At 54.2% G+C, this 27,070-nt stretch overlaps 29 non-coding genes across 29 annotated transcripts; all 29 read right to left on the reverse strand.

Moving 5' to 3' along the window:
- Positions 1-657: 657 nt before the first annotated feature.
- LOC124560495 lies at positions 658-776 on the reverse strand. The gene has a single exon (XR_006969168.1). It is a non-coding gene; the product is annotated as a 5S ribosomal RNA (ribosomal RNA).
- An 812-nt stretch (positions 777-1,588) lies between these two features.
- On the reverse strand, positions 1,589-1,707 carry LOC124560496. Its single transcript, XR_006969169.1, has one exon. It is a non-coding gene; the product is annotated as a 5S ribosomal RNA (ribosomal RNA).
- Positions 1,708-2,539: 832 nt separating this feature from the next.
- Positions 2,540-2,658, reverse strand: LOC124560468. Its single transcript, XR_006969144.1, has one exon. It is a non-coding gene; the product is annotated as a 5S ribosomal RNA (ribosomal RNA).
- Positions 2,659-3,470: 812 nt separating this feature from the next.
- On the reverse strand, positions 3,471-3,589 carry LOC124560497. The gene has a single exon (XR_006969170.1). It is a non-coding gene; the product is annotated as a 5S ribosomal RNA (ribosomal RNA).
- Positions 3,590-4,421: 832 nt separating this feature from the next.
- LOC124560484 lies at positions 4,422-4,540 on the reverse strand. Its single transcript, XR_006969158.1, has one exon. It is a non-coding gene; the product is annotated as a 5S ribosomal RNA (ribosomal RNA).
- Positions 4,541-5,352: 812 nt separating this feature from the next.
- On the reverse strand, positions 5,353-5,471 carry LOC124560498. Its single transcript, XR_006969171.1, has one exon. It is a non-coding gene; the product is annotated as a 5S ribosomal RNA (ribosomal RNA).
- Positions 5,472-6,283: 812 nt separating this feature from the next.
- Positions 6,284-6,402, reverse strand: LOC124560499. The gene has a single exon (XR_006969172.1). It is a non-coding gene; the product is annotated as a 5S ribosomal RNA (ribosomal RNA).
- An 832-nt stretch (positions 6,403-7,234) lies between these two features.
- LOC124560470 lies at positions 7,235-7,353 on the reverse strand. Its single transcript, XR_006969145.1, has one exon. It is a non-coding gene; the product is annotated as a 5S ribosomal RNA (ribosomal RNA).
- Positions 7,354-8,165: 812 nt separating this feature from the next.
- On the reverse strand, positions 8,166-8,284 carry LOC124560500. Its single transcript, XR_006969173.1, has one exon. It is a non-coding gene; the product is annotated as a 5S ribosomal RNA (ribosomal RNA).
- Positions 8,285-9,096: 812 nt separating this feature from the next.
- On the reverse strand, positions 9,097-9,215 carry LOC124560504. Its single transcript, XR_006969175.1, has one exon. It is a non-coding gene; the product is annotated as a 5S ribosomal RNA (ribosomal RNA).
- Positions 9,216-10,027: 812 nt separating this feature from the next.
- LOC124560471 lies at positions 10,028-10,146 on the reverse strand. The gene has a single exon (XR_006969146.1). It is a non-coding gene; the product is annotated as a 5S ribosomal RNA (ribosomal RNA).
- Positions 10,147-10,958: 812 nt separating this feature from the next.
- Positions 10,959-11,077, reverse strand: LOC124560505. Its single transcript, XR_006969176.1, has one exon. It is a non-coding gene; the product is annotated as a 5S ribosomal RNA (ribosomal RNA).
- Positions 11,078-11,889: 812 nt separating this feature from the next.
- On the reverse strand, positions 11,890-12,008 carry LOC124560506. Its single transcript, XR_006969177.1, has one exon. It is a non-coding gene; the product is annotated as a 5S ribosomal RNA (ribosomal RNA).
- Positions 12,009-12,820: 812 nt separating this feature from the next.
- On the reverse strand, positions 12,821-12,939 carry LOC124560507. The gene has a single exon (XR_006969178.1). It is a non-coding gene; the product is annotated as a 5S ribosomal RNA (ribosomal RNA).
- Positions 12,940-13,766: 827 nt separating this feature from the next.
- On the reverse strand, positions 13,767-13,885 carry LOC124560472. Its single transcript, XR_006969147.1, has one exon. It is a non-coding gene; the product is annotated as a 5S ribosomal RNA (ribosomal RNA).
- Positions 13,886-14,697: 812 nt separating this feature from the next.
- On the reverse strand, positions 14,698-14,816 carry LOC124560473. The gene has a single exon (XR_006969148.1). It is a non-coding gene; the product is annotated as a 5S ribosomal RNA (ribosomal RNA).
- Positions 14,817-15,628: 812 nt separating this feature from the next.
- LOC124560474 lies at positions 15,629-15,747 on the reverse strand. The gene has a single exon (XR_006969149.1). It is a non-coding gene; the product is annotated as a 5S ribosomal RNA (ribosomal RNA).
- An 812-nt stretch (positions 15,748-16,559) lies between these two features.
- Positions 16,560-16,678, reverse strand: LOC124560508. The gene has a single exon (XR_006969179.1). It is a non-coding gene; the product is annotated as a 5S ribosomal RNA (ribosomal RNA).
- Positions 16,679-17,510: 832 nt separating this feature from the next.
- Positions 17,511-17,629, reverse strand: LOC124560475. The gene has a single exon (XR_006969150.1). It is a non-coding gene; the product is annotated as a 5S ribosomal RNA (ribosomal RNA).
- An 812-nt stretch (positions 17,630-18,441) lies between these two features.
- On the reverse strand, positions 18,442-18,560 carry LOC124560476. Its single transcript, XR_006969151.1, has one exon. It is a non-coding gene; the product is annotated as a 5S ribosomal RNA (ribosomal RNA).
- Positions 18,561-19,372: 812 nt separating this feature from the next.
- On the reverse strand, positions 19,373-19,491 carry LOC124560478. The gene has a single exon (XR_006969153.1). It is a non-coding gene; the product is annotated as a 5S ribosomal RNA (ribosomal RNA).
- Positions 19,492-20,303: 812 nt separating this feature from the next.
- LOC124560509 lies at positions 20,304-20,422 on the reverse strand. Its single transcript, XR_006969180.1, has one exon. It is a non-coding gene; the product is annotated as a 5S ribosomal RNA (ribosomal RNA).
- Positions 20,423-21,254: 832 nt separating this feature from the next.
- LOC124560479 lies at positions 21,255-21,373 on the reverse strand. Its single transcript, XR_006969154.1, has one exon. It is a non-coding gene; the product is annotated as a 5S ribosomal RNA (ribosomal RNA).
- Positions 21,374-22,185: 812 nt separating this feature from the next.
- LOC124560510 lies at positions 22,186-22,304 on the reverse strand. Its single transcript, XR_006969181.1, has one exon. It is a non-coding gene; the product is annotated as a 5S ribosomal RNA (ribosomal RNA).
- An 812-nt stretch (positions 22,305-23,116) lies between these two features.
- On the reverse strand, positions 23,117-23,235 carry LOC124560511. Its single transcript, XR_006969182.1, has one exon. It is a non-coding gene; the product is annotated as a 5S ribosomal RNA (ribosomal RNA).
- An 812-nt stretch (positions 23,236-24,047) lies between these two features.
- On the reverse strand, positions 24,048-24,166 carry LOC124560481. Its single transcript, XR_006969155.1, has one exon. It is a non-coding gene; the product is annotated as a 5S ribosomal RNA (ribosomal RNA).
- Positions 24,167-24,978: 812 nt separating this feature from the next.
- On the reverse strand, positions 24,979-25,097 carry LOC124560482. Its single transcript, XR_006969156.1, has one exon. It is a non-coding gene; the product is annotated as a 5S ribosomal RNA (ribosomal RNA).
- Positions 25,098-25,909: 812 nt separating this feature from the next.
- Positions 25,910-26,028, reverse strand: LOC124560512. Its single transcript, XR_006969183.1, has one exon. It is a non-coding gene; the product is annotated as a 5S ribosomal RNA (ribosomal RNA).
- Positions 26,029-26,860: 832 nt separating this feature from the next.
- LOC124560483 lies at positions 26,861-26,979 on the reverse strand. Its single transcript, XR_006969157.1, has one exon. It is a non-coding gene; the product is annotated as a 5S ribosomal RNA (ribosomal RNA).
- Positions 26,980-27,070: the final 91 nt, after the last annotated feature.

Raw genomic sequence — 27,070 nt, forward strand, 5'->3', positions numbered from 1 at the left:
CCGACGACCGAATTAGCGGGCGCACCGCCGCGTGTGTGAGACGCACTGTTGCTCGTTGCACCTCCTGTCATTCGCTGGGCGCGTGCAGCCTTTCTGCGGGGGATGCATCTTGTCCCTGGTGTCCAGCGGAGGGCCTGTGCGGGGTGTGGCAGTGTCGTGCTGGAGGGCGCCACTGGTAGCGATGTGGGCTTCCTCGCCTCGCCTCACACCAGGTGTCTGCGTAGTTTGCAGTGCATTCGCGCCATTCCTATCCCTGTCCCCGTCCCGACTTGTCCCGACTTTGCTCGACTGCCGCTCGCTGCCGCTCGGGTCGTGGTCCATATGACAGCGCAAGCACGACAAACGTCTGCGGGACGAGACGAGACGACTAAGGAATAAATTCGTGATTACAAATCAAATTTGGAACTTTACACAAAAATAGGCGGTGACGTATTTCAGAAATCAACTGCCGATTCGTACTGTTTCGTCGTTTTCAAAGTCTTCTTGGCAAACTTGGTTAGCACATTCTCCCTCAAACTGAGTTAATTACTGCATTTTCGTACCATTACAGTAGTTTAAAAGGCTTAAGGAAGCATCTTTGTCACAACAGAAAGGTAGTTTGAAAATTGGGCTGGCAGGGGTAGCGACATAATAACAAAACAAAAAGAAAAGGAAGGGAGCCAACAGCACCCGGGTTTCCCAGGCGGTCACCCATCCAAGTACTTACCGGGCCCAATAATGCTTAACTTCGGTGATCGGACGAGAACCGGTGTATTCACAATGGTATGGCCGTTGGCACTCGTGCAAGGTAGGAGCACGGCAGAATTCGCGTTCGGCTTCTCTCCCAACACACAAAATGTTAGTTTTCCGCCGCATTTGACGAAAGCACTTCCTTCTGCAACAGCCAGTTCCTCGCGGACGGCGCGGGGGGCGCGCCCGGCGTCCCAGCAGACCGACGGCCGAATTAGCGGGCGCACCGCCGCGTGTGTGAGACGCACTGTTGCTCGTTGCACCTCCTGTCATTCGCTGGGCGCGTGCAGCCTTTCTGCGGGGGACGCATCTTGTCCCTGGTGTCCAGCGGAGGGCCTGTGCGGGGTGTGGCAGTGTCGTGCTGGAGGGCGCCACTGGTAGCGATGTGGGCTTCCTCGCCTCGCCTCACACCAGGTGTCTGCGTAGTTTGCAGTGCATTCGCGCCATTCCTATCCCTGTCCCCGTCGCGACTTGTCCCGACTTTGCTCGACTGCCGCTCGCTGCCGCTCGGGTCGTGGTCCATATGACAGCGCAAGCACGACAAACGTCTGCGGGACGAGACGAGACGACTAAGGAATAAATTCGTGATTACAAATCAAATTTGGAACTTTACACAAAAATAGGCGGTGACGTATTTCAGAAATCAACTGCCGATTCGTACTGTTTCGTCGTTTTCAAAGTCTTCTTGGCAAACTTGGTTAGCACATTCTCCCTCAAACTGAGTTAATTACTGCATTTTCGTACCATTACAGTAGTTTAAAAGGCTTAAGGAAGCATCTTTGTCACAACAGAAAGGTAGTTTGAAAATTGGGCTGGCAGGGGTAGCGACATAATAACAAAACAAAAAGAAAAGGAAGGGAGCCAACAGCACCCGGGTTTCCCAGGCGGTCACCCATCCAAGTACTTACCGGGCCCAATAATGCTTAACTTCGGTGATCGGACGAGAACCGGTGTATTCACAATGGTATGGCCGTTGGCACTCGTGCAAGGTAGGAGCACGGCAGAATTCGCGTTCGGCTTCTCTCCCAACACACAAAATGTTAGTTTTCCGCCGCATTTGACGAAAGCACTTCCTTCTGCAACAGCCAGTTCCTCGCGGACGGCGCGGGGGGCGCGCCCGGCGTCCCAGCAGACCGACGGCCGAATTAGCGGGCGCACCGCCGCGTGTGTGAGACGCACTGTTGCTCGTTGCACCTCCTGTCATTCGCTGGGCGCGTGCAGCCTTTCTGCGGGGGACGCATCTTGTCCCTGGTGTCCAGCGGAGGGCCTGTGCGGGGTGTGGCAGTGTCGTGCTGGAGGGCGCCACTGGTAGCGATGTGGGCTTCCTCGCCTCGCCTCGCCTCGCCTCGCCTCGCCTCACACCAGGTGTCTGCGTAGTTTGCAGTGCATTCGCGCCATTCCTATCCCTGTCCCCGTCCCGACTTGTCCCGACTTTGCTCGACTGCCGCTCGCTGCCGCTCGGGTCGTGGTCCATATGACAGCGCAAGCACGACAAACGTCTGCGGGACGAGACGAGACGACTAAGGAATAAATTCGTGATTACAAATCAAATTTGGAACTTTACACAAAAATAGGCGGTGACGTATTTCAGAAATCAACTGCCGATTCGTACTGTTTCGTCGTTTTCAAAGTCTTCTTGGCAAACTTGGTTAGCACATTCTCCCTCAAACTGAGTTAATTACTGCATTTTCGTACCATTACAGTAGTTTAAAAGGCTTAAGGAAGCATCTTTGTCACAACAGAAAGGTAGTTTGAAAATTGGGCTGGCAGGGGTAGCGACATAATAACAAAACAAAAAGAAAAGGAAGGGAGCCAACAGCACCCGGGTTTCCCAGGCGGTCACCCATCCAAGTACTAACCGGGCCCAATGATGCTTAACTTCGGTGATCGGACGAGAACCGGTGTATTCATCATGGTATGGCCGTTGGCACTCGTGCAAGGTAGGAGCACGGCAGAATTCGCGTTCGGCTTCTCTCCCAACACACAAAATGTTAGTTTTCCGCCGCATTTGACGAAAGCACTTCCTTCTGCAACAGCCAGTTCCTCGCGGACGGCGCGGGGGGCGCGCCCGGCGTCCCAGCAGACCGACGACCGAATTAGCGGGCGCACCGCCGCGTGTGTGAGACGCACTGTTGCTCGTTGCACCTCCTGTCATTCGCTGGGCGCGTGCAGCCTTTCTGCGGGGGATGCATCTTGTCCCTGGTGTCCAGCGGAGGGCCTGTGCGGGGTGTGGCAGTGTCGTGCTGGAGGGCGCCACTGGTAGCGATGTGGGCTTCCTCGCCTCGCCTCACACCAGGTGTCTGCGTAGTTTGCAGTGCATTCGCGCCATTCCTATCCCTGTCCCCGTCCCGACTTGTCCCGACTTTGCTCGACTGCCGCTCGCTGCCGCTCGGGTCGTGGTCCATATGACAGCGCAAGCACGACAAACGTCTGCGGGACGAGACGAGACGACTAAGGAATAAATTCGTGATTACAAATCAAATTTGGAACTTTACACAAAAATAGGCGGTGACGTATTTCAGAAATCAACTGCCGATTCGTACTGTTTCGTCGTTTTCAAAGTCTTCTTGGCAAACTTGGTTAGCACATTCTCCCTCAAACTGAGTTAATTACTGCATTTTCGTACCATTACAGTAGTTTAAAAGGCTTAAGGAAGCATCTTTGTCACAACAGAAAGGTAGTTTGAAAATTGGGCTGGCAGGGGTAGCGACATAATAACAAAACAAAAAGAAAAGGAAGGGAGCCAACAGCACCCGGGTTTCCCAGGCGGTCACCCATCCAAGTACTTACCGGGCCCAATAATGCTTAACTTCGGTGATCGGACGAGAACCGGTGTATTCACAATGGTATGGCCGTTGGCACTCGTGCAAGGTAGGAGCACGGCAGAATTCGCGTTCGGCTTCTCTCCCAACACACAAAATGTTAGTTTTCCGCCGCATTTGACGAAAGCACTTCCTTCTGCAACAGCCAGTTCCTCGCGGACGGCGCGGGGGGCGCGCCCGGCGTCCCAGCAGACCGACGGCCGAATTAGCGGGCGCACCGCCGCGTGTGTGAGACGCACTGTTGCTCGTTGCACCTCCTGTCATTCGCTGGGCGCGTGCAGCCTTTCTGCGGGGGATGCATCTTGTCCCTGGTGTCCAGCGGAGGGCCTGTGCGGGGTGTGGCAGTGTCGTGCTGGAGGGCGCCACTGGTAGCGATGTGGGCTTCCTCGCCTCGCCTCGCCTCGCCTCGCCTCGCCTCACACCAGGTGTCTGCGTAGTTTGCAGTGCATTCGCGCCATTCCTATCCCTGTCCCCGTCCCGACTTGTCCCGACTTTGCTCGACTGCCGCTCGCTGCCGCTCGGGTCGTGGTCCATATGACAGCGCAAGCACGACAAACGTCTGCGGGACGAGACGAGACGACTAAGGAATAAATTCGTGATTACAAATCAAATTTGGAACTTTACACAAAAATAGGCGGTGACGTATTTCAGAAATCAACTGCCGATTCGTACTGTTTCGTCGTTTTCAAAGTCTTCTTGGCAAACTTGGTTAGCACATTCTCCCTCAAACTGAGTTAATTACTGCATTTTCGTACCATTACAGTAGTTTAAAAGGCTTAAGGAAGCATCTTTGTCACAACAGAAAGGTAGTTTGAAAATTGGGCTGGCAGGGGTAGCGACATAATAACAAAACAAAAAGAAAAGGAAGGGAGCCAACAGCACCCGGGTTTCCCAGGCGGTCACCCATCCAAGTACTAACCGGGCCCAATGATGCTTAACTTCGGTGATCGGACGAGAACCGGTGTATTCAGCATGGTATGGCCGTTGGCACTCGTGCAAGGTAGGAGCACGGCAGAATTCGCGTTCGGCTTCTCTCCCAACACACAAAATGTTAGTTTTCCGCCGCATTTGACGAAAGCACTTCCTTCTGCAACAGCCAGTTCCTCGCGGACGGCGCGGGGGGCGCGCCCGGCGTCCCAGCAGACCGACGACCGAATTAGCGGGCGCACCGCCGCGTGTGTGAGACGCACTGTTGCTCGTTGCACCTCCTGTCATTCGCTGGGCGCGTGCAGCCTTTCTGCGGGGGATGCATCTTGTCCCTGGTGTCCAGCGGAGGGCCTGTGCGGGGTGTGGCAGTGTCGTGCTGGAGGGCGCCACTGGTAGCGATGTGGGCTTCCTCGCCTCGCCTCACACCAGGTGTCTGCGTAGTTTGCAGTGCATTCGCGCCATTCCTATCCCTGTCCCCGTCCCGACTTGTCCCGACTTTGCTCGACTGCCGCTCGCTGCCGCTCGGGTCGTGGTCCATATGACAGCGCAAGCACGACAAACGTCTGCGGGACGAGACGAGACGACTAAGGAATAAATTCGTGATTACAAATCAAATTTGGAACTTTACACAAAAATAGGCGGTGACGTATTTCAGAAATCAACTGCCGATTCGTACTGTTTCGTCGTTTTCAAAGTCTTCTTGGCAAACTTGGTTAGCACATTCTCCCTCAAACTGAGTTAATTACTGCATTTTCGTACCATTACAGTAGTTTAAAAGGCTTAAGGAAGCATCTTTGTCACAACAGAAAGGTAGTTTGAAAATTGGGCTGGCAGGGGTAGCGACATAATAACAAAACAAAAAGAAAAGGAAGGGAGCCAACAGCACCCGGGTTTCCCAGGCGGTCACCCATCCAAGTACTTACCGGGCCCAATAATGCTTAACTTCGGTGATCGGACGAGAACCGGTGTATTCACAATGGTATGGCCGTTGGCACTCGTGCAAGGTAGGAGCACGGCAGAATTCGCGTTCGGCTTCTCTCCCAACACACAAAATGTTAGTTTTCCGCCGCATTTGACGAAAGCACTTCCTTCTGCAACAGCCAGTTCCTCGCGGACGGCGCGGGGGGCGCGCCCGGCGTCCCAGCAGACCGACGACCGAATTAGCGGGCGCACCGCCGCGTGTGTGAGACGCACTGTTGCTCGTTGCACCTCCTGTCATTCGCTGGGCGCGTGCAGCCTTTCTGCGGGGGATGCATCTTGTCCCTGGTGTCCAGCGGAGGGCCTGTGCGGGGTGTGGCAGTGTCGTGCTGGAGGGCGCCACTGGTAGCGATGTGGGCTTCCTCGCCTCGCCTCACACCAGGTGTCTGCGTAGTTTGCAGTGCATTCGCGCCATTCCTATCCCTGTCCCCGTCGCGACTTGTCCCGACTTTGCTCGACTGCCGCTCGCTGCCGCTCGGGTCGTGGTCCATATGACAGCGCAAGCACGACAAACGTCTGCGGGACGAGACGAGACGACTAAGGAATAAATTCGTGATTACAAATCAAATTTGGAACTTTACACAAAAATAGGCGGTGACGTATTTCAGAAATCAACTGCCGATTCGTACTGTTTCGTCGTTTTCAAAGTCTTCTTGGCAAACTTGGTTAGCACATTCTCCCTCAAACTGAGTTAATTACTGCATTTTCGTACCATTACAGTAGTTTAAAAGGCTTAAGGAAGCATCTTTGTCACAACAGAAAGGTAGTTTGAAAATTGGGCTGGCAGGGGTAGCGACATAATAACAAAACAAAAAGAAAAGGAAGGGAGCCAACAGCACCCGGGTTTCCCAGGCGGTCACCCATCCAAGTACTTACCGGGCCCAATAATGCTTAACTTCGGTGATCGGACGAGAACCGGTGTATTCACAATGGTATGGCCGTTGGCACTCGTGCAAGGTAGGAGCACGGCAGAATTCGCGTTCGGCTTCTCTCCCAACACACAAAATGTTAGTTTTCCGCCGCATTTGACGAAAGCACTTCCTTCTGCAACAGCCAGTTCCTCGCGGACGGCGCGGGGGGCGCGCCCGGCGTCCCAGCAGACCGACGGCCGAATTAGCGGGCGCACCGCCGCGTGTGTGAGACGCACTGTTGCTCGTTGCACCTCCTGTCATTCGCTGGGCGCGTGCAGCCTTTCTGCGGGGGATGCATCTTGTCCCTGGTGTCCAGCGGAGGGCCTGTGCGGGGTGTGGCAGTGTCGTGCTGGAGGGCGCCACTGGTAGCGATGTGGGCTTCCTCGCCTCGCCTCGCCTCGCCTCGCCTCGCCTCACACCAGGTGTCTGCGTAGTTTGCAGTGCATTCGCGCCATTCCTATCCCTGTCCCCGTCCCGACTTGTCCCGACTTTGCTCGACTGCCGCTCGCTGCCGCTCGGGTCGTGGTCCATATGACAGCGCAAGCACGACAAACGTCTGCGGGACGAGACGAGACGACTAAGGAATAAATTCGTGATTACAAATCAAATTTGGAACTTTACACAAAAATAGGCGGTGACGTATTTCAGAAATCAACTGCCGATTCGTACTGTTTCGTCGTTTTCAAAGTCTTCTTGGCAAACTTGGTTAGCACATTCTCCCTCAAACTGAGTTAATTACTGCATTTTCGTACCATTACAGTAGTTTAAAAGGCTTAAGGAAGCATCTTTGTCACAACAGAAAGGTAGTTTGAAAATTGGGCTGGCAGGGGTAGCGACATAATAACAAAACAAAAAGAAAAGGAAGGGAGCCAACAGCACCCGGGTTTCCCAGGCGGTCACCCATCCAAGTACTAACCGGGCCCAATGATGCTTAACTTCGGTGATCGGACGAGAACCGGTGTATTCATCATGGTATGGCCGTTGGCACTCGTGCAAGGTAGGAGCACGGCAGAATTCGCGTTCGGCTTCTCTCCCAACACACAAAATGTTAGTTTTCCGCCGCATTTGACGAAAGCACTTCCTTCTGCAACAGCCAGTTCCTCGCGGACGGCGCGGGGGGCGCGCCCGGCGTCCCAGCAGACCGACGACCGAATTAGCGGGCGCACCGCCGCGTGTGTGAGACGCACTGTTGCTCGTTGCACCTCCTGTCATTCGCTGGGCGCGTGCAGCCTTTCTGCGGGGGATGCATCTTGTCCCTGGTGTCCAGCGGAGGGCCTGTGCGGGGTGTGGCAGTGTCGTGCTGGAGGGCGCCACTGGTAGCGATGTGGGCTTCCTCGCCTCGCCTCACACCAGGTGTCTGCGTAGTTTGCAGTGCATTCGCGCCATTCCTATCCCTGTCCCCGTCCCGACTTGTCCCGACTTTGCTCGACTGCCGCTCGCTGCCGCTCGGGTCGTGGTCCATATGACAGCGCAAGCACGACAAACGTCTGCGGGACGAGACGAGACGACTAAGGAATAAATTCGTGATTACAAATCAAATTTGGAACTTTACACAAAAATAGGCGGTGACGTATTTCAGAAATCAACTGCCGATTCGTACTGTTTCGTCGTTTTCAAAGTCTTCTTGGCAAACTTGGTTAGCACATTCTCCCTCAAACTGAGTTAATTACTGCATTTTCGTACCATTACAGTAGTTTAAAAGGCTTAAGGAAGCATCTTTGTCACAACAGAAAGGTAGTTTGAAAATTGGGCTGGCAGGGGTAGCGACATAATAACAAAACAAAAAGAAAAGGAAGGGAGCCAACAGCACCCGGGTTTCCCAGGCGGTCACCCATCCAAGTACTTACCGGGCCCAATAATGCTTAACTTCGGTGATCGGACGAGAACCGGTGTATTCACAATGGTATGGCCGTTGGCACTCGTGCAAGGTAGGAGCACGGCAGAATTCGCGTTCGGCTTCTCTCCCAACACACAAAATGTTAGTTTTCCGCCGCATTTGACGAAAGCACTTCCTTCTGCAACAGCCAGTTCCTCGCGGACGGCGCGGGGGGCGCGCCCGGCGTCCCAGCAGACCGACGACCGAATTAGCGGGCGCACCGCCGCGTGTGTGAGACGCACTGTTGCTCGTTGCACCTCCTGTCATTCGCTGGGCGCGTGCAGCCTTTCTGCGGGGGATGCATCTTGTCCCTGGTGTCCAGCGGAGGGCCTGTGCGGGGTGTGGCAGTGTCGTGCTGGAGGGCGCCACTGGTAGCGATGTGGGCTTCCTCGCCTCGCCTCACACCAGGTGTCTGCGTAGTTTGCAGTGCATTCGCGCCATTCCTATCCCTGTCCCCGTCGCGACTTGTCCCGACTTTGCTCGACTGCCGCTCGCTGCCGCTCGGGTCGTGGTCCATATGACAGCGCAAGCACGACAAACGTCTGCGGGACGAGACGAGACGACTAAGGAATAAATTCGTGATTACAAATCAAATTTGGAACTTTACACAAAAATAGGCGGTGACGTATTTCAGAAATCAACTGCCGATTCGTACTGTTTCGTCGTTTTCAAAGTCTTCTTGGCAAACTTGGTTAGCACATTCTCCCTCAAACTGAGTTAATTACTGCATTTTCGTACCATTACAGTAGTTTAAAAGGCTTAAGGAAGCATCTTTGTCACAACAGAAAGGTAGTTTGAAAATTGGGCTGGCAGGGGTAGCGACATAATAACAAAACAAAAAGAAAAGGAAGGGAGCCAACAGCACCCGGGTTTCCCAGGCGGTCACCCATCCAAGTACTTACCGGGCCCAATAATGCTTAACTTCGGTGATCGGACGAGAACCGGTGTATTCACAATGGTATGGCCGTTGGCACTCGTGCAAGGTAGGAGCACGGCAGAATTCGCGTTCGGCTTCTCTCCCAACACACAAAATGTTAGTTTTCCGCCGCATTTGACGAAAGCACTTCCTTCTGCAACAGCCAGTTCCTCGCGGACGGCGCGGGGGGCGCGCCCGGCGTCCCAGCAGACCGACGGCCGAATTAGCGGGCGCACCGCCGCGTGTGTGAGACGCACTGTTGCTCGTTGCACCTCCTGTCATTCGCTGGGCGCGTGCAGCCTTTCTGCGGGGGACGCATCTTGTCCCTGGTGTCCAGCGGAGGGCCTGTGCGGGGTGTGGCAGTGTCGTGCTGGAGGGCGCCACTGGTAGCGATGTGGGCTTCCTCGCCTCGCCTCACACCAGGTGTCTGCGTAGTTTGCAGTGCATTCGCGCCATTCCTATCCCTGTCCCCGTCGCGACTTGTCCCGACTTTGCTCGACTGCCGCTCGCTGCCGCTCGGGTCGTGGTCCATATGACAGCGCAAGCACGACAAACGTCTGCGGGACGAGACGAGACGACTAAGGAATAAATTCGTGATTACAAATCAAATTTGGAACTTTACACAAAAATAGGCGGTGACGTATTTCAGAAATCAACTGCCGATTCGTACTGTTTCGTCGTTTTCAAAGTCTTCTTGGCAAACTTGGTTAGCACATTCTCCCTCAAACTGAGTTAATTACTGCATTTTCGTACCATTACAGTAGTTTAAAAGGCTTAAGGAAGCATCTTTGTCACAACAGAAAGGTAGTTTGAAAATTGGGCTGGCAGGGGTAGCGACATAATAACAAAACAAAAAGAAAAGGAAGGGAGCCAACAGCACCCGGGTTTCCCAGGCGGTCACCCATCCAAGTACTAACCGGGCCCAATGATGCTTAACTTCGGTGATCGGACGAGAACCGGTGTATTCATCATGGTATGGCCGTTGGCACTCGTGCAAGGTAGGAGCACGGCAGAATTCGCGTTCGGCTTCTCTCCCAACACACAAAATGTTAGTTTTCCGCCGCATTTGACGAAAGCACTTCCTTCTGCAACAGCCAGTTCCTCGCGGACGGCGCGGGGGGCGCGCCCGGCGTCCCAGCAGACCGACGACCGAATTAGCGGGCGCACCGCCGCGTGTGTGAGACGCACTGTTGCTCGTTGCACCTCCTGTCATTCGCTGGGCGCGTGCAGCCTTTCTGCGGGGGATGCATCTTGTCCCTGGTGTCCAGCGGAGGGCCTGTGCGGGGTGTGGCAGTGTCGTGCTGGAGGGCGCCACTGGTAGCGATGTGGGCTTCCTCGCCTCGCCTCACACCAGGTGTCTGCGTAGTTTGCAGTGCATTCGCGCCATTCCTATCCCTGTCCCCGTCCCGACTTGTCCCGACTTTGCTCGACTGCCGCTCGCTGCCGCTCGGGTCGTGGTCCATATGACAGCGCAAGCACGACAAACGTCTGCGGGACGAGACGAGACGACTAAGGAATAAATTCGTGATTACAAATCAAATTTGGAACTTTACACAAAAATAGGCGGTGACGTATTTCAGAAATCAACTGCCGATTCGTACTGTTTCGTCGTTTTCAAAGTCTTCTTGGCAAACTTGGTTAGCACATTCTCCCTCAAACTGAGTTAATTACTGCATTTTCGTACCATTACAGTAGTTTAAAAGGCTTAAGGAAGCATCTTTGTCACAACAGAAAGGTAGTTTGAAAATTGGGCTGGCAGGGGTAGCGACATAATAACAAAACAAAAAGAAAAGGAAGGGAGCCAACAGCACCCGGGTTTCCCAGGCGGTCACCCATCCAAGTACTTACCGGGCCCAATAATGCTTAACTTCGGTGATCGGACGAGAACCGGTGTATTCACAATGGTATGGCCGTTGGCACTCGTGCAAGGTAGGAGCACGGCAGAATTCGCGTTCGGCTTCTCTCCCAACACACAAAATGTTAGTTTTCCGCCGCATTTGACGAAAGCACTTCCTTCTGCAACAGCCAGTTCCTCGCGGACGGCGCGGGGGGCGCGCCCGGCGTCCCAGCAGACCGACGACCGAATTAGCGGGCGCACCGCCGCGTGTGTGAGACGCACTGTTGCTCGTTGCACCTCCTGTCATTCGCTGGGCGCGTGCAGCCTTTCTGCGGGGGATGCATCTTGTCCCTGGTGTCCAGCGGAGGGCCTGTGCGGGGTGTGGCAGTGTCGTGCTGGAGGGCGCCACTGGTAGCGATGTGGGCTTCCTCGCCTCGCCTCACACCAGGTGTCTGCGTAGTTTGCAGTGCATTCGCGCCATTCCTATCCCTGTCCCCGTCGCGACTTGTCCCGACTTTGCTCGACTGCCGCTCGCTGCCGCTCGGGTCGTGGTCCATATGACAGCGCAAGCACGACAAACGTCTGCGGGACGAGACGAGACGACTAAGGAATAAATTCGTGATTACAAATCAAATTTGGAACTTTACACAAAAATAGGCGGTGACGTATTTCAGAAATCAACTGCCGATTCGTACTGTTTCGTCGTTTTCAAAGTCTTCTTGGCAAACTTGGTTAGCACATTCTCCCTCAAACTGAGTTAATTACTGCATTTTCGTACCATTACAGTAGTTTAAAAGGCTTAAGGAAGCATCTTTGTCACAACAGAAAGGTAGTTTGAAAATTGGGCTGGCAGGGGTAGCGACATAATAACAAAACAAAAAGAAAAGGAAGGGAGCCAACAGCACCCGGGTTTCCCAGGCGGTCACCCATCCAAGTACTTACCGGGCCCAATAATGCTTAACTTCGGTGATCGGACGAGAACCGGTGTATTCACAATGGTATGGCCGTTGGCACTCGTGCAAGGTAGGAGCACGGCAGAATTCGCGTTCGGCTTCTCTCCCAACACACAAAATGTTAGTTTTCCGCCGCATTTGACGAAAGCACTTCCTTCTGCAACAGCCAGTTCCTCGCGGACGGCGCGGGGGGCGCGCCCGGCGTCCCAGCAGACCGACGGCCGAATTAGCGGGCGCACCGCCGCGTGTGTGAGACGCACTGTTGCTCGTTGCACCTCCTGTCATTCGCTGGGCGCGTGCAGCCTTTCTGCGGGGGACGCATCTTGTCCCTGGTGTCCAGCGGAGGGCCTGTGCGGGGTGTGGCAGTGTCGTGCTGGAGGGCGCCACTGGTAGCGATGTGGGCTTCCTCGCCTCGCCTCACACCAGGTGTCTGCGTAGTTTGCAGTGCATTCGCGCCATTCCTATCCCTGTCCCCGTCGCGACTTGTCCCGACTTTGCTCGACTGCCGCTCGCTGCCGCTCGGGTCGTGGTCCATATGACAGCGCAAGCACGACAAACGTCTGCGGGACGAGACGAGACGACTAAGGAATAAATTCGTGATTACAAATCAAATTTGGAACTTTACACAAAAATAGGCGGTGACGTATTTCAGAAATCAACTGCCGATTCGTACTGTTTCGTCGTTTTCAAAGTCTTCTTGGCAAACTTGGTTAGCACATTCTCCCTCAAACTGAGTTAATTACTGCATTTTCGTACCATTACAGTAGTTTAAAAGGCTTAAGGAAGCATCTTTGTCACAACAGAAAGGTAGTTTGAAAATTGGGCTGGCAGGGGTAGCGACATAATAACAAAACAAAAAGAAAAGGAAGGGAGCCAACAGCACCCGGGTTTCCCAGGCGGTCACCCATCCAAGTACTTACCGGGCCCAATAATGCTTAACTTCGGTGATCGGACGAGAACCGGTGTATTCACAATGGTATGGCCGTTGGCACTCGTGCAAGGTAGGAGCACGGCAGAATTCGCGTTCGGCTTCTCTCCCAACACACAAAATGTTAGTTTTCCGCCGCATTTGACGAAAGCACTTCCTTCTGCAACAGCCAGTTCCTCGCGGACGGCGCGGGGGGCGCGCCCGGCGTCCCAGCAGACCGACGACCGAATTAGCGGGCGCACCGCCGCGTGTGTGAGACGCACTGTTGCTCGTTGCACCTCCTGTCATTCGCTGGGCGCGTGCAGCCTTTCTGCGGGGGATGCATCTTGTCCCTGGTGTCCAGCGGAGGGCCTGTGCGGGGTGTGGCAGTGTCGTGCTGGAGGGCGCCACTGGTAGCGATGTGGGCTTCCTCGCCTCGCCTCGCCTCGCCTCGCCTCACACCAGGTGTCTGCGTAGTTTGCAGTGCATTCGCGCCATTCCTATCCCTGTCCCCGTCCCGACTTGTCCCGACTTTGCTCGACTGCCGCTCGCTGCCGCTCGGGTCGTGGTCCATATGACAGCGCAAGCACGACAAACGTCTGCGGGACGAGACGAGACGACTAAGGAATAAATTCGTGATTACAAATCAAATTTGGAACTTTACACAAAAATAGGCGGTGACGTATTTCAGAAATCAACTGCCGATTCGTACTGTTTCGTCGTTTTCAAAGTCTTCTTGGCAAACTTGGTTAGCACATTCTCCCTCAAACTGAGTTAATTACTGCATTTTCGTACCATTACAGTAGTTTAAAAGGCTTAAGGAAGCATCTTTGTCACAACAGAAAGGTAGTTTGAAAATTGGGCTGGCAGGGGTAGCGACATAATAACAAAACAAAAAGAAAAGGAAGGGAGCCAACAGCACCCGGGTTTCCCAGGCGGTCACCCATCCAAGTACTAACCGGGCCCAATGATGCTTAACTTCGGTGATCGGACGAGAACCGGTGTATTCATCATGGTATGGCCGTTGGCACTCGTGCAAGGTAGGAGCACGGCAGAATTCGCGTTCGGCTTCTCTCCCAACACACAAAATGTTAGTTTTCCGCCGCATTTGACGAAAGCACTTCCTTCTGCAACAGCCAGTTCCTCGCGGACGGCGCGGGGGGCGCGCCCGGCGTCCCAGCAGACCGACGACCGAATTAGCGGGCGCACCGCCGCGTGTGTGAGACGCACTGTTGCTCGTTGCACCTCCTGTCATTCGCTGGGCGCGTGCAGCCTTTCTGCGGGGGATGCATCTTGTCCCTGGTGTCCAGCGGAGGGCCTGTGCGGGGTGTGGCAGTGTCGTGCTGGAGGGCGCCACTGGTAGCGATGTGGGCTTCCTCGCCTCGCCTCACACCAGGTGTCTGCGTAGTTTGCAGTGCATTCGCGCCATTCCTATCCCTGTCCCCGTCGCGACTTGTCCCGACTTTGCTCGACTGCCGCTCGCTGCCGCTCGGGTCGTGGTCCATATGACAGCGCAAGCACGACAAACGTCTGCGGGACGAGACGAGACGACTAAGGAATAAATTCGTGATTACAAATCAAATTTGGAACTTTACACAAAAATAGGCGGTGACGTATTTCAGAAATCAACTGCCGATTCGTACTGTTTCGTCGTTTTCAAAGTCTTCTTGGCAAACTTGGTTAGCACATTCTCCCTCAAACTGAGTTAATTACTGCATTTTCGTACCATTACAGTAGTTTAAAAGGCTTAAGGAAGCATCTTTGTCACAACAGAAAGGTAGTTTGAAAATTGGGCTGGCAGGGGTAGCGACATAATAACAAAACAAAAAGAAAAGGAAGGGAGCCAACAGCACCCGGGTTTCCCAGGCGGTCACCCATCCAAGTACTAACCGGGCCCAATGATGCTTAACTTCGGTGATCGGACGAGAACCGGTGTATTCATCATGGTATGGCCGTTGGCACTCGTGCAAGGTAGGAGCACGGCAGAATTCGCGTTCGGCTTCTCTCCCAACACACAAAATGTTAGTTTTCCGCCGCATTTGACGAAAGCACTTCCTTCTGCAACAGCCAGTTCCTCGCGGACGGCGCGGGGGGCGCGCCCGGCGTCCCAGCAGACCGACGACCGAATTAGCGGGCGCACCGCCGCGTGTGTGAGACGCACTGTTGCTCGTTGCACCTCCTGTCATTCGCTGGGCGCGTGCAGCCTTTCTGCGGGGGATGCATCTTGTCCCTGGTGTCCAGCGGAGGGCCTGTGCGGGGTGTGGCAGTGTCGTGCTGGAGGGCGCCACTGGTAGCGATGTGGGCTTCCTCGCCTCGCCTCACACCAGGTGTCTGCGTAGTTTGCAGTGCATTCGCGCCATTCCTATCCCTGTCCCCGTCGCGACTTGTCCCGACTTTGCTCGACTGCCGCTCGCTGCCGCTCGGGTCGTGGTCCATATGACAGCGCAAGCACGACAAACGTCTGCGGGACGAGACGAGACGACTAAGGAATAAATTCGTGATTACAAATCAAATTTGGAACTTTACACAAAAATAGGCGGTGACGTATTTCAGAAATCAACTGCCGATTCGTACTGTTTCGTCGTTTTCAAAGTCTTCTTGGCAAACTTGGTTAGCACATTCTCCCTCAAACTGAGTTAATTACTGCATTTTCGTACCATTACAGTAGTTTAAAAGGCTTAAGGAAGCATCTTTGTCACAACAGAAAGGTAGTTTGAAAATTGGGCTGGCAGGGGTAGCGACATAATAACAAAACAAAAAGAAAAGGAAGGGAGCCAACAGCACCCGGGTTTCCCAGGCGGTCACCCATCCAAGTACTAACCGGGCCCAATGATGCTTAACTTCGGTGATCGGACGAGAACCGGTGTATTCATCATGGTATGGCCGTTGGCACTCGTGCAAGGTAGGAGCACGGCAGAATTCGCGTTCGGCTTCTCTCCCAACACACAAAATGTTAGTTTTCCGCCGCATTTGACGAAAGCACTTCCTTCTGCAACAGCCAGTTCCTCGCGGACGGCGCGGGGGGCGCGCCCGGCGTCCCAGCAGACCGACGACCGAATTAGCGGGCGCACCGCCGCGTGTGTGAGACGCACTGTTGCTCGTTGCACCTCCTGTCATTCGCTGGGCGCGTGCAGCCTTTCTGCGGGGGATGCATCTTGTCCCTGGTGTCCAGCGGAGGGCCTGTGCGGGGTGTGGCAGTGTCGTGCTGGAGGGCGCCACTGGTAGCGATGTGGGCTTCCTCGCCTCGCCTCACACCAGGTGTCTGCGTAGTTTGCAGTGCATTCGCGCCATTCCTATCCCTGTCCCCGTCCCGACTTGTCCCGACTTTGCTCGACTGCCGCTCGCTGCCGCTCGGGTCGTGGTCCATATGACAGCGCAAGCACGACAAACGTCTGCGGGACGAGACGAGACGACTAAGGAATAAATTCGTGATTACAAATCAAATTTGGAACTTTACACAAAAATAGGCGGTGACGTATTTCAGAAATCAACTGCCGATTCGTACTGTTTCGTCGTTTTCAAAGTCTTCTTGGCAAACTTGGTTAGCACATTCTCCCTCAAACTGAGTTAATTACTGCATTTTCGTACCATTACAGTAGTTTAAAAGGCTTAAGGAAGCATCTTTGTCACAACAGAAAGGTAGTTTGAAAATTGGGCTGGCAGGGGTAGCGACATAATAACAAAACAAAAAGAAAAGGAAGGGAGCCAACAGCACCCGGGTTTCCCAGGCGGTCACCCATCCAAGTACTTACCGGGCCCAATAATGCTTAACTTCGGTGATCGGACGAGAACCGGTGTATTCACAATGGTATGGCCGTTGGCACTCGTGCAAGGTAGGAGCACGGCAGAATTCGCGTTCGGCTTCTCTCCCAACACACAAAATGTTAGTTTTCCGCCGCATTTGACGAAAGCACTTCCTTCTGCAACAGCCAGTTCCTCGCGGACGGCGCGGGGGGCGCGCCCGGCGTCCCAGCAGACCGACGGCCGAATTAGCGGGCGCACCGCCGCGTGTGTGAGACGCACTGTTGCTCGTTGCACCTCCTGTCATTCGCTGGGCGCGTGCAGCCTTTCTGCGGGGGACGCATCTTGTCCCTGGTGTCCAGCGGAGGGCCTGTGCGGGGTGTGGCAGTGTCGTGCTGGAGGGCGCCACTGGTAGCGATGTGGGCTTCCTCGCCTCGCCTCGCCTCGCCTCGCCTCGCCTCACACCAGGTGTCTGCGTAGTTTGCAGTGCATTCGCGCCATTCCTATCCCTGTCCCCGTCCCGACTTGTCCCGACTTTGCTCGACTGCCGCTCGCTGCCGCTCGGGTCGTGGTCCATATGACAGCGCAAGCACGACAAACGTCTGCGGGACGAGACGAGACGACTAAGGAATAAATTCGTGATTACAAATCAAATTTGGAACTTTACACAAAAATAGGCGGTGACGTATTTCAGAAATCAACTGCCGATTCGTACTGTTTCGTCGTTTTCAAAGTCTTCTTGGCAAACTTGGTTAGCACATTCTCCCTCAAACTGAGTTAATTACTGCATTTTCGTACCATTACAGTAGTTTAAAAGGCTTAAGGAAGCATCTTTGTCACAACAGAAAGGTAGTTTGAAAATTGGGCTGGCAGGGGTAGCGACATAATAACAAAACAAAAAGAAAAGGAAGGGAGCCAACAGCACCCGGGTTTCCCAGGCGGTCACCCATCCAAGTACTAACCGGGCCCAATGATGCTTAACTTCGGTGATCGGACGAGAACCGGTGTATTCATCATGGTATGGCCGTTGGCACTCGTGCAAGGTAGGAGCACGGCAGAATTCGCGTTCGGCTTCTCTCCCAACACACAAAATGTTAGTTTTCCGCCGCATTTGACGAAAGCACTTCCTTCTGCAACAGCCAGTTCCTCGCGGACGGCGCGGGGGGCGCGCCCGGCGTCCCAGCAGACCGACGACCGAATTAGCGGGCGCACCGCCGCGTGTGTGAGACGCACTGTTGCTCGTTGCACCTCCTGTCATTCGCTGGGCGCGTGCAGCCTTTCTGCGGGGGATGCATCTTGTCCCTGGTGTCCAGCGGAGGGCCTGTGCGGGGTGTGGCAGTGTCGTGCTGGAGGGCGCCACTGGTAGCGATGTGGGCTTCCTCGCCTCGCCTCACACCAGGTGTCTGCGTAGTTTGCAGTGCATTCGCGCCATTCCTATCCCTGTCCCCGTCGCGACTTGTCCCGACTTTGCTCGACTGCCGCTCGCTGCCGCTCGGGTCGTGGTCCATATGACAGCGCAAGCACGACAAACGTCTGCGGGACGAGACGAGACGACTAAGGAATAAATTCGTGATTACAAATCAAATTTGGAACTTTACACAAAAATAGGCGGTGACGTATTTCAGAAATCAACTGCCGATTCGTACTGTTTCGTCGTTTTCAAAGTCTTCTTGGCAAACTTGGTTAGCACATTCTCCCTCAAACTGAGTTAATTACTGCATTTTCGTACCATTACAGTAGTTTAAAAGGCTTAAGGAAGCATCTTTGTCACAACAGAAAGGTAGTTTGAAAATTGGGCTGGCAGGGGTAGCGACATAATAACAAAACAAAAAGAAAAGGAAGGGAGCCAACAGCACCCGGGTTTCCCAGGCGGTCACCCATCCAAGTACTAACCGGGCCCAATGATGCTTAACTTCGGTGATCGGACGAGAACCGGTGTATTCATCATGGTATGGCCGTTGGCACTCGTGCAAGGTAGGAGCACGGCAGAATTCGCGTTCGGCTTCTCTCCCAACACACAAAATGTTAGTTTTCCGCCGCATTTGACGAAAGCACTTCCTTCTGCAACAGCCAGTTCCTCGCGGACGGCGCGGGGGGCGCGCCCGGCGTCCCAGCAGACCGACGACCGAATTAGCGGGCGCACCGCCGCGTGTGTGAGACGCACTGTTGCTCGTTGCACCTCCTGTCATTCGCTGGGCGCGTGCAGCCTTTCTGCGGGGGATGCATCTTGTCCCTGGTGTCCAGCGGAGGGCCTGTGCGGGGTGTGGCAGTGTCGTGCTGGAGGGCGCCACTGGTAGCGATGTGGGCTTCCTCGCCTCGCCTCACACCAGGTGTCTGCGTAGTTTGCAGTGCATTCGCGCCATTCCTATCCCTGTCCCCGTCGCGACTTGTCCCGACTTTGCTCGACTGCCGCTCGCTGCCGCTCGGGTCGTGGTCCATATGACAGCGCAAGCACGACAAACGTCTGCGGGACGAGACGAGACGACTAAGGAATAAATTCGTGATTACAAATCAAATTTGGAACTTTACACAAAAATAGGCGGTGACGTATTTCAGAAATCAACTGCCGATTCGTACTGTTTCGTCGTTTTCAAAGTCTTCTTGGCAAACTTGGTTAGCACATTCTCCCTCAAACTGAGTTAATTACTGCATTTTCGTACCATTACAGTAGTTTAAAAGGCTTAAGGAAGCATCTTTGTCACAACAGAAAGGTAGTTTGAAAATTGGGCTGGCAGGGGTAGCGACATAATAACAAAACAAAAAGAAAAGGAAGGGAGCCAACAGCACCCGGGTTTCCCAGGCGGTCACCCATCCAAGTACTAACCGGGCCCAATGATGCTTAACTTCGGTGATCGGACGAGAACCGGTGTATTCATCATGGTATGGCCGTTGGCACTCGTGCAAGGTAGGAGCACGGCAGAATTCGCGTTCGGCTTCTCTCCCAACACACAAAATGTTAGTTTTCCGCCGCATTTGACGAAAGCACTTCCTTCTGCAACAGCCAGTTCCTCGCGGACGGCGCGGGGGGCGCGCCCGGCGTCCCAGCAGACCGACGACCGAATTAGCGGGCGCACCGCCGCGTGTGTGAGACGCACTGTTGCTCGTTGCACCTCCTGTCATTCGCTGGGCGCGTGCAGCCTTTCTGCGGGGGATGCATCTTGTCCCTGGTGTCCAGCGGAGGGCCTGTGCGGGGTGTGGCAGTGTCGTGCTGGAGGGCGCCACTGGTAGCGATGTGGGCTTCCTCGCCTCGCCTCACACCAGGTGTCTGCGTAGTTTGCAGTGCATTCGCGCCATTCCTATCCCTGTCCCCGTCGCGACTTGTCCCGACTTTGCTCGACTGCCGCTCGCTGCCGCTCGGGTCGTGGTCCATATGACAGCGCAAGCACGACAAACGTCTGCGGGACGAGACGAGACGACTAAGGAATAAATTCGTGATTACAAATCAAATTTGGAACTTTACACAAAAATAGGCGGTGACGTATTTCAGAAATCAACTGCCGATTCGTACTGTTTCGTCGTTTTCAAAGTCTTCTTGGCAAACTTGGTTAGCACATTCTCCCTCAAACTGAGTTAATTACTGCATTTTCGTACCATTACAGTAGTTTAAAAGGCTTAAGGAAGCATCTTTGTCACAACAGAAAGGTAGTTTGAAAATTGGGCTGGCAGGGGTAGCGACATAATAACAAAACAAAAAGAAAAGGAAGGGAGCCAACAGCACCCGGGTTTCCCAGGCGGTCACCCATCCAAGTACTTACCGGGCCCAATAATGCTTAACTTCGGTGATCGGACGAGAACCGGTGTATTCACAATGGTATGGCCGTTGGCACTCGTGCAAGGTAGGAGCACGGCAGAATTCGCGTTCGGCTTCTCTCCCAACACACAAAATGTTAGTTTTCCGCCGCATTTGACGAAAGCACTTCCTTCTGCAACAGCCAGTTCCTCGCGGACGGCGCGGGGGGCGCGCCCGGCGTCCCAGCAGACCGACGGCCGAATTAGCGGGCGCACCGCCGCGTGTGTGAGACGCACTGTTGCTCGTTGCACCTCCTGTCATTCGCTGGGCGCGTGCAGCCTTTCTGCGGGGGACGCATCTTGTCCCTGGTGTCCAGCGGAGGGCCTGTGCGGGGTGTGGCAGTGTCGTGCTGGAGGGCGCCACTGGTAGCGATGTGGGCTTCCTCGCCTCGCCTCGCCTCGCCTCGCCTCGCCTCACACCAGGTGTCTGCGTAGTTTGCAGTGCATTCGCGCCATTCCTATCCCTGTCCCCGTCCCGACTTGTCCCGACTTTGCTCGACTGCCGCTCGCTGCCGCTCGGGTCGTGGTCCATATGACAGCGCAAGCACGACAAACGTCTGCGGGACGAGACGAGACGACTAAGGAATAAATTCGTGATTACAAATCAAATTTGGAACTTTACACAAAAATAGGCGGTGACGTATTTCAGAAATCAACTGCCGATTCGTACTGTTTCGTCGTTTTCAAAGTCTTCTTGGCAAACTTGGTTAGCACATTCTCCCTCAAACTGAGTTAATTACTGCATTTTCGTACCATTACAGTAGTTTAAAAGGCTTAAGGAAGCATCTTTGTCACAACAGAAAGGTAGTTTGAAAATTGGGCTGGCAGGGGTAGCGACATAATAACAAAACAAAAAGAAAAGGAAGGGAGCCAACAGCACCCGGGTTTCCCAGGCGGTCACCCATCCAAGTACTAACCGGGCCCAATGATGCTTAACTTCGGTGATCGGACGAGAACCGGTGTATTCATCATGGTATGGCCGTTGGCACTCGTGCAAGGTAGGAGCACGGCAGAATTCGCGTTCGGCTTCTCTCCCAACACACAAAATGTTAGTTTTCCGCCGCATTTGACGAAAGCACTTCCTTCTGCAACAGCCAGTTCCTCGCGGACGGCGCGGGGGGCGCGCCCGGCGTCCCAGCAGACCGACGACCGAATTAGCGGGCGCACCGCCGCGTGTGTGAGACGCACTGTTGCTCGTTGCACCTCCTGTCATTCGCTGGGCGCGTGCAGCCTTTCTGCGGGGGATGCATCTTGTCCCTGGTGTCCAGCGGAGGGCCTGTGCGGGGTGTGGCAGTGTCGTGCTGGAGGGCGCCACTGGTAGCGATGTGGGCTTCCTCGCCTCGCCTCACACCAGGTGTCTGCGTAGTTTGCAGTGCATTCGCGCCATTCCTATCCCTGTCCCCGTCCCGACTTGTCCCGACTTTGCTCGACTGCCGCTCGCTGCCGCTCGGGTCGTGGTCCATATGACAGCGCAAGCACGACAAACGTCTGCGGGACGAGACGAGACGACTAAGGAATAAATTCGTGATTACAAATCAAATTTGGAACTTTACACAAAAATAGGCGGTGACGTATTTCAGAAATCAACTGCCGATTCGTACTGTTTCGTCGTTTTCAAAGTCTTCTTGGCAAACTTGGTTAGCACATTCTCCCTCAAACTGAGTTAATTACTGCATTTTCGTACCATTACAGTAGTTTAAAAGGCTTAAGGAAGCATCTTTGTCACAACAGAAAGGTAGTTTGAAAATTGGGCTGGCAGGGGTAGCGACATAATAACAAAACAAAAAGAAAAGGAAGGGAGCCAACAGCACCCGGGTTTCCCAGGCGGTCACCCATCCAAGTACTTACCGGGCCCAATAATGCTTAACTTCGGTGATCGGACGAGAACCGGTGTATTCACAATGGTATGGCCGTTGGCACTCGTGCAAGGTAGGAGCACGGCAGAATTCGCGTTCGGCTTCTCTCCCAACACACAAAATGTTAGTTTTCCGCCGCATTTGACGAAAGCACTTCCTTCTGCAACAGCCAGTTCCTCGCGGACGGCGCGGGGGGCGCGCCCGGCGTCCCAGCAGACCGACGACCGAATTAGCGGGCGCACCGCCGCGTGTGTGAGACGCACTGTTGCTCGTTGCACCTCCTGTCATTCGCTGGGCGCGTGCAGCCTTTCTGCGGGGGATGCATCTTGTCCCTGGTGTCCAGCGGAGGGCCTGTGCGGGGTGTGGCAGTGTCGTGCTGGAGGGCGCCACTGGTAGCGATGTGGGCTTCCTCGCCTCGCCTCACACCAGGTGTCTGCGTAGTTTGCAGTGCATTCGCGCCATTCCTATCCCTGTCCCCGTCCCGACTTGTCCCGACTTTGCTCGACTGCCGCTCGCTGCCGCTCGGGTCGTGGTCCATATGACAGCGCAAGCACGACAAACGTCTGCGGGACGAGACGAGACGACTAAGGAATAAATTCGTGATTACAAATCAAATTTGGAACTTTACACAAAAATAGGCGGTGACGTATTTCAGAAATCAACTGCCGATTCGTACTGTTTCGTCGTTTTCAAAGTCTTCTTGGCAAACTTGGTTAGCACATTCTCCCTCAAACTGAGTTAATTACTGCATTTTCGTACCATTACAGTAGTTTAAAAGGCTTAAGGAAGCATCTTTGTCACAACAGAAAGGTAGTTTGAAAATTGGGCTGGCAGGGGTAGCGACATAATAACAAAACAAAAAGAAAAGGAAGGGAGCCAACAGCACCCGGGTTTCCCAGGCGGTCACCCATCCAAGTACTTACCGGGCCCAATAATGCTTAACTTCGGTGATCGGACGAGAACCGGTGTATTCACAATGGTATGGCCGTTGGCACTCGTGCAAGGTAGGAGCACGGCAGAATTCGCGTTCGGCTTCTCTCCCAACACACAAAATGTTAGTTTTCCGCCGCATTTGACGAAAGCACTTCCTTCTGCAACAGCCAGTTCCTCGCGGACGGCGCGGGGGGCGCGCCCGGCGTCCCAGCAGACCGACGACCGAATTAGCGGGCGCACCGCCGCGTGTGTGAGACGCACTGTTGCTCGTTGCACCTCCTGTCATTCGCTGGGCGCGTGCAGCCTTTCTGCGGGGGATGCATCTTGTCCCTGGTGTCCAGCGGAGGGCCTGTGCGGGGTGTGGCAGTGTCGTGCTGGAGGGCGCCACTGGTAGCGATGTGGGCTTCCTCGCCTCGCCTCACACCAGGTGTCTGCGTAGTTTGCAGTGCATTCGCGCCATTCCTATCCCTGTCCCCGTCGCGACTTGTCCCGACTTTGCTCGACTGCCGCTCGCTGCCGCTCGGGTCGTGGTCCATATGACAGCGCAAGCACGACAAACGTCTGCGGGACGAGACGAGACGACTAAGGAATAAATTCGTGATTACAAATCAAATTTGGAACTTTACACAAAAATAGGCGGTGACGTATTTCAGAAATCAACTGCCGATTCGTACTGTTTCGTCGTTTTCAAAGTCTTCTTGGCAAACTTGGTTAGCACATTCTCCCTCAAACTGAGTTAATTACTGCATTTTCGTACCATTACAGTAGTTTAAAAGGCTTAAGGAAGCATCTTTGTCACAACAGAAAGGTAGTTTGAAAATTGGGCTGGCAGGGGTAGCGACATAATAACAAAACAAAAAGAAAAGGAAGGGAGCCAACAGCACCCGGGTTTCCCAGGCGGTCACCCATCCAAGTACTAACCGGGCCCAATGATGCTTAACTTCGGTGATCGGACGAGAACCGGTGTATTCATCATGGTATGGCCGTTGGCACTCGTGCAAGGTAGGAGCACGGCAGAATTCGCGTTCGGCTTCTCTCCCAACACACAAAATGTTAGTTTTCCGCCGCATTTGACGAAAGCACTTCCTTCTGCAACAGCCAGTTCCTCGCGGACGGCGCGGGGGGCGCGCCCGGCGTCCCAGCAGACCGACGACCGAATTAGCGGGCGCACCGCCGCGTGTGTGAGACGCACTGTTGCTCGTTGCACCTCCTGTCATTCGCTGGGCGCGTGCAGCCTTTCTGCGGGGGATGCATCTTGTCCCTGGTGTCCAGCGGAGGGCCTGTGCGGGGTGTGGCAGTGTCGTGCTGGAGGGCGCCACTGGTAGCGATGTGGGCTTCCTCGCCTCGCCTCACACCAGGTGTCTGCGTAGTTTGCAGTGCATTCGCGCCATTCCTATCCCTGTCCCCGTCGCGACTTGTCCCGACTTTGCTCGACTGCCGCTCGCTGCCGCTCGGGTCGTGGTCCATATGACAGCGCAAGCACGACAAACGTCTGCGGGACGAGACGAGACGACTAAGGAATAAATTCGTGATTACAAATCAAATTTGGAACTTTACACAAAAATAGGCGGTGACGTATTTCAGAAATCAACTGCCGATTCGTACTGTTTCGTCGTTTTCAAAGTCTTCTTGGCAAACTTGGTTAGCACATTCTCCCTCAAACTGAGTTAATTACTGCATTTTCGTACCATTACAGTAGTTTAAAAGGCTTAAGGAAGCATCTTTGTCACAACAGAAAGGTAGTTTGAAAATTGGGCTGGCAGGGGTAGCGACATAATAACAAAACAAAAAGAAAAGGAAGGGAGCCAACAGCACCCGGGTTTCCCAGGCGGTCACCCATCCAAGTACTAACCGGGCCCAATGATGCTTAACTTCGGTGATCGGACGAGAACCGGTGTATTCATCATGGTATGGCCGTTGGCACTCGTGCAAGGTAGGAGCACGGCAGAATTCGCGTTCGGCTTCTCTCCCAACACACAAAATGTTAGTTTTCCGCCGCATTTGACGAAAGCACTTCCTTCTGCAACAGCCAGTTCCTCGCGGACGGCGCGGGGGGCGCGCCCGGCGTCCCAGCAGACCGACGACCGAATTAGCGGGCGCACCGCCGCGTGTGTGAGACGCACTGTTGCTCGTTGCACCTCCTGTCATTCGCTGGGCGCGTGCAGCCTTTCTGCGGGGGATGCATCTTGTCCCTGGTGTCCAGCGGAGGGCCTGTGCGGGGTGTGGCAGTGTCGTGCTGGAGGGCGCCACTGGTAGCGATGTGGGCTTCCTCGCCTCGCCTCACACCAGGTGTCTGCGTAGTTTGCAGTGCATTCGCGCCATTCCTATCCCTGTCCCCGTCGCGACTTGTCCCGACTTTGCTCGACTGCCGCTCGCTGCCGCTCGGGTCGTGGTCCATATGACAGCGCAAGCACGACAAACGTCTGCGGGACGAGACGAGACGACTAAGGAATAAATTCGTGATTACAAATCAAATTTGGAACTTTACACAAAAATAGGCGGTGACGTATTTCAGAAATCAACTGCCGATTCGTACTGTTTCGTCGTTTTCAAAGTCTTCTTGGCAAACTTGGTTAGCACATTCTCCCTCAAACTGAGTTAATTACTGCATTTTCGTACCATTACAGTAGTTTAAAAGGCTTAAGGAAGCATCTTTGTCACAACAGAAAGGTAGTTTGAAAATTGGGCTGGCAGGGGTAGCGACATAATAACAAAACAAAAAGAAAAGGAAGGGAGCCAACAGCACCCGGGTTTCCCAGGCGGTCACCCATCCAAGTACTTACCGGGCCCAATAATGCTTAACTTCGGTGATCGGACGAGAACCGGTGTATTCACAATGGTATGGCCGTTGGCACTCGTGCAAGGTAGGAGCACGGCAGAATTCGCGTTCGGCTTCTCTCCCAACACACAAAATGTTAGTTTTCCGCCGCATTTGACGAAAGCACTTCCTTCTGCAACAGCCAGTTCCTCGCGGACGGCGCGGGGGGCGCGCCCGGCGTCCCAGCAGACCGACGGCCGAATTAGCGGGCGCACCGCCGCGTGTGTGAGACGCACTGTTGCTCGTTGCACCTCCTGTCATTCGCTGGGCGCGTGCAGCCTTTCTGCGGGGGACGCATCTTGTCCCTGGTGTCCAGCGGAGGGCCTGTGCGGGGTGTGGCAGTGTCGTGCTGGAGGGCGCCACTGGTAGCGATGTGGGCTTCCTCGCCTCGCCTCGCCTCGCCTCGCCTCGCCTCACACCAGGTGTCTGCGTAGTTTGCAGTGCATTCGCGCCATTCCTATCCCTGTCCCCGTCCCGACTTGTCCCGACTTTGCTCGACTGCCGCTCGCTGCCGCTCGGGTCGTGGTCCATATGACAGCGCAAGCACGACAAACGTCTGCGGGACGAGACGAGACGACTAAGGAATAAATTCGTGATTACAAATCAAATTTGGAACTTTACACAAAAATAGGCGGTGACGTATTTCAGAAATCAACTGCCGATTCGTACTGTTTCGTCGTTTTCAAAGTCTTCTTGGCAAACTTGGTTAGCACATTCTCCCTCAAACTGAGTTAATTACTGCATTTTCGTACCATTACAGTAGTTTAAAAGGCTTAAGGAAGCATCTTTGTCACAACAGAAAGGTAGTTTGAAAATTGGGCTGGCAGGGGTAGCGACATAATAACAAAACAAAAAGAAAAGGAAGGGAGCCAACAGCACCCGGGTTTCCCAGGCGGTCACCCATCCAAGTACTAACCGGGCCCAATGATGCTTAACTTCGGTGATCGGACGAGAACCGGTGTATTCATCATGGTATGGCCGTTGGCACTCGTGCAAGGTAGGAGCACGGCAGAATTCGCGTTCGGCTTCTCTCCCAACACACAAAATGTTAGTTTTCCGCCGCATTTGACGAAAGCA

Source organism: Schistocerca americana, unplaced genomic scaffold (assembly GCF_021461395.2).
Source record: "Schistocerca americana isolate TAMUIC-IGC-003095 unplaced genomic scaffold, iqSchAmer2.1 HiC_scaffold_1086, whole genome shotgun sequence".
Taxonomy (NCBI): Eukaryota; Metazoa; Arthropoda; class Insecta; order Orthoptera; family Acrididae; genus Schistocerca; species Schistocerca americana.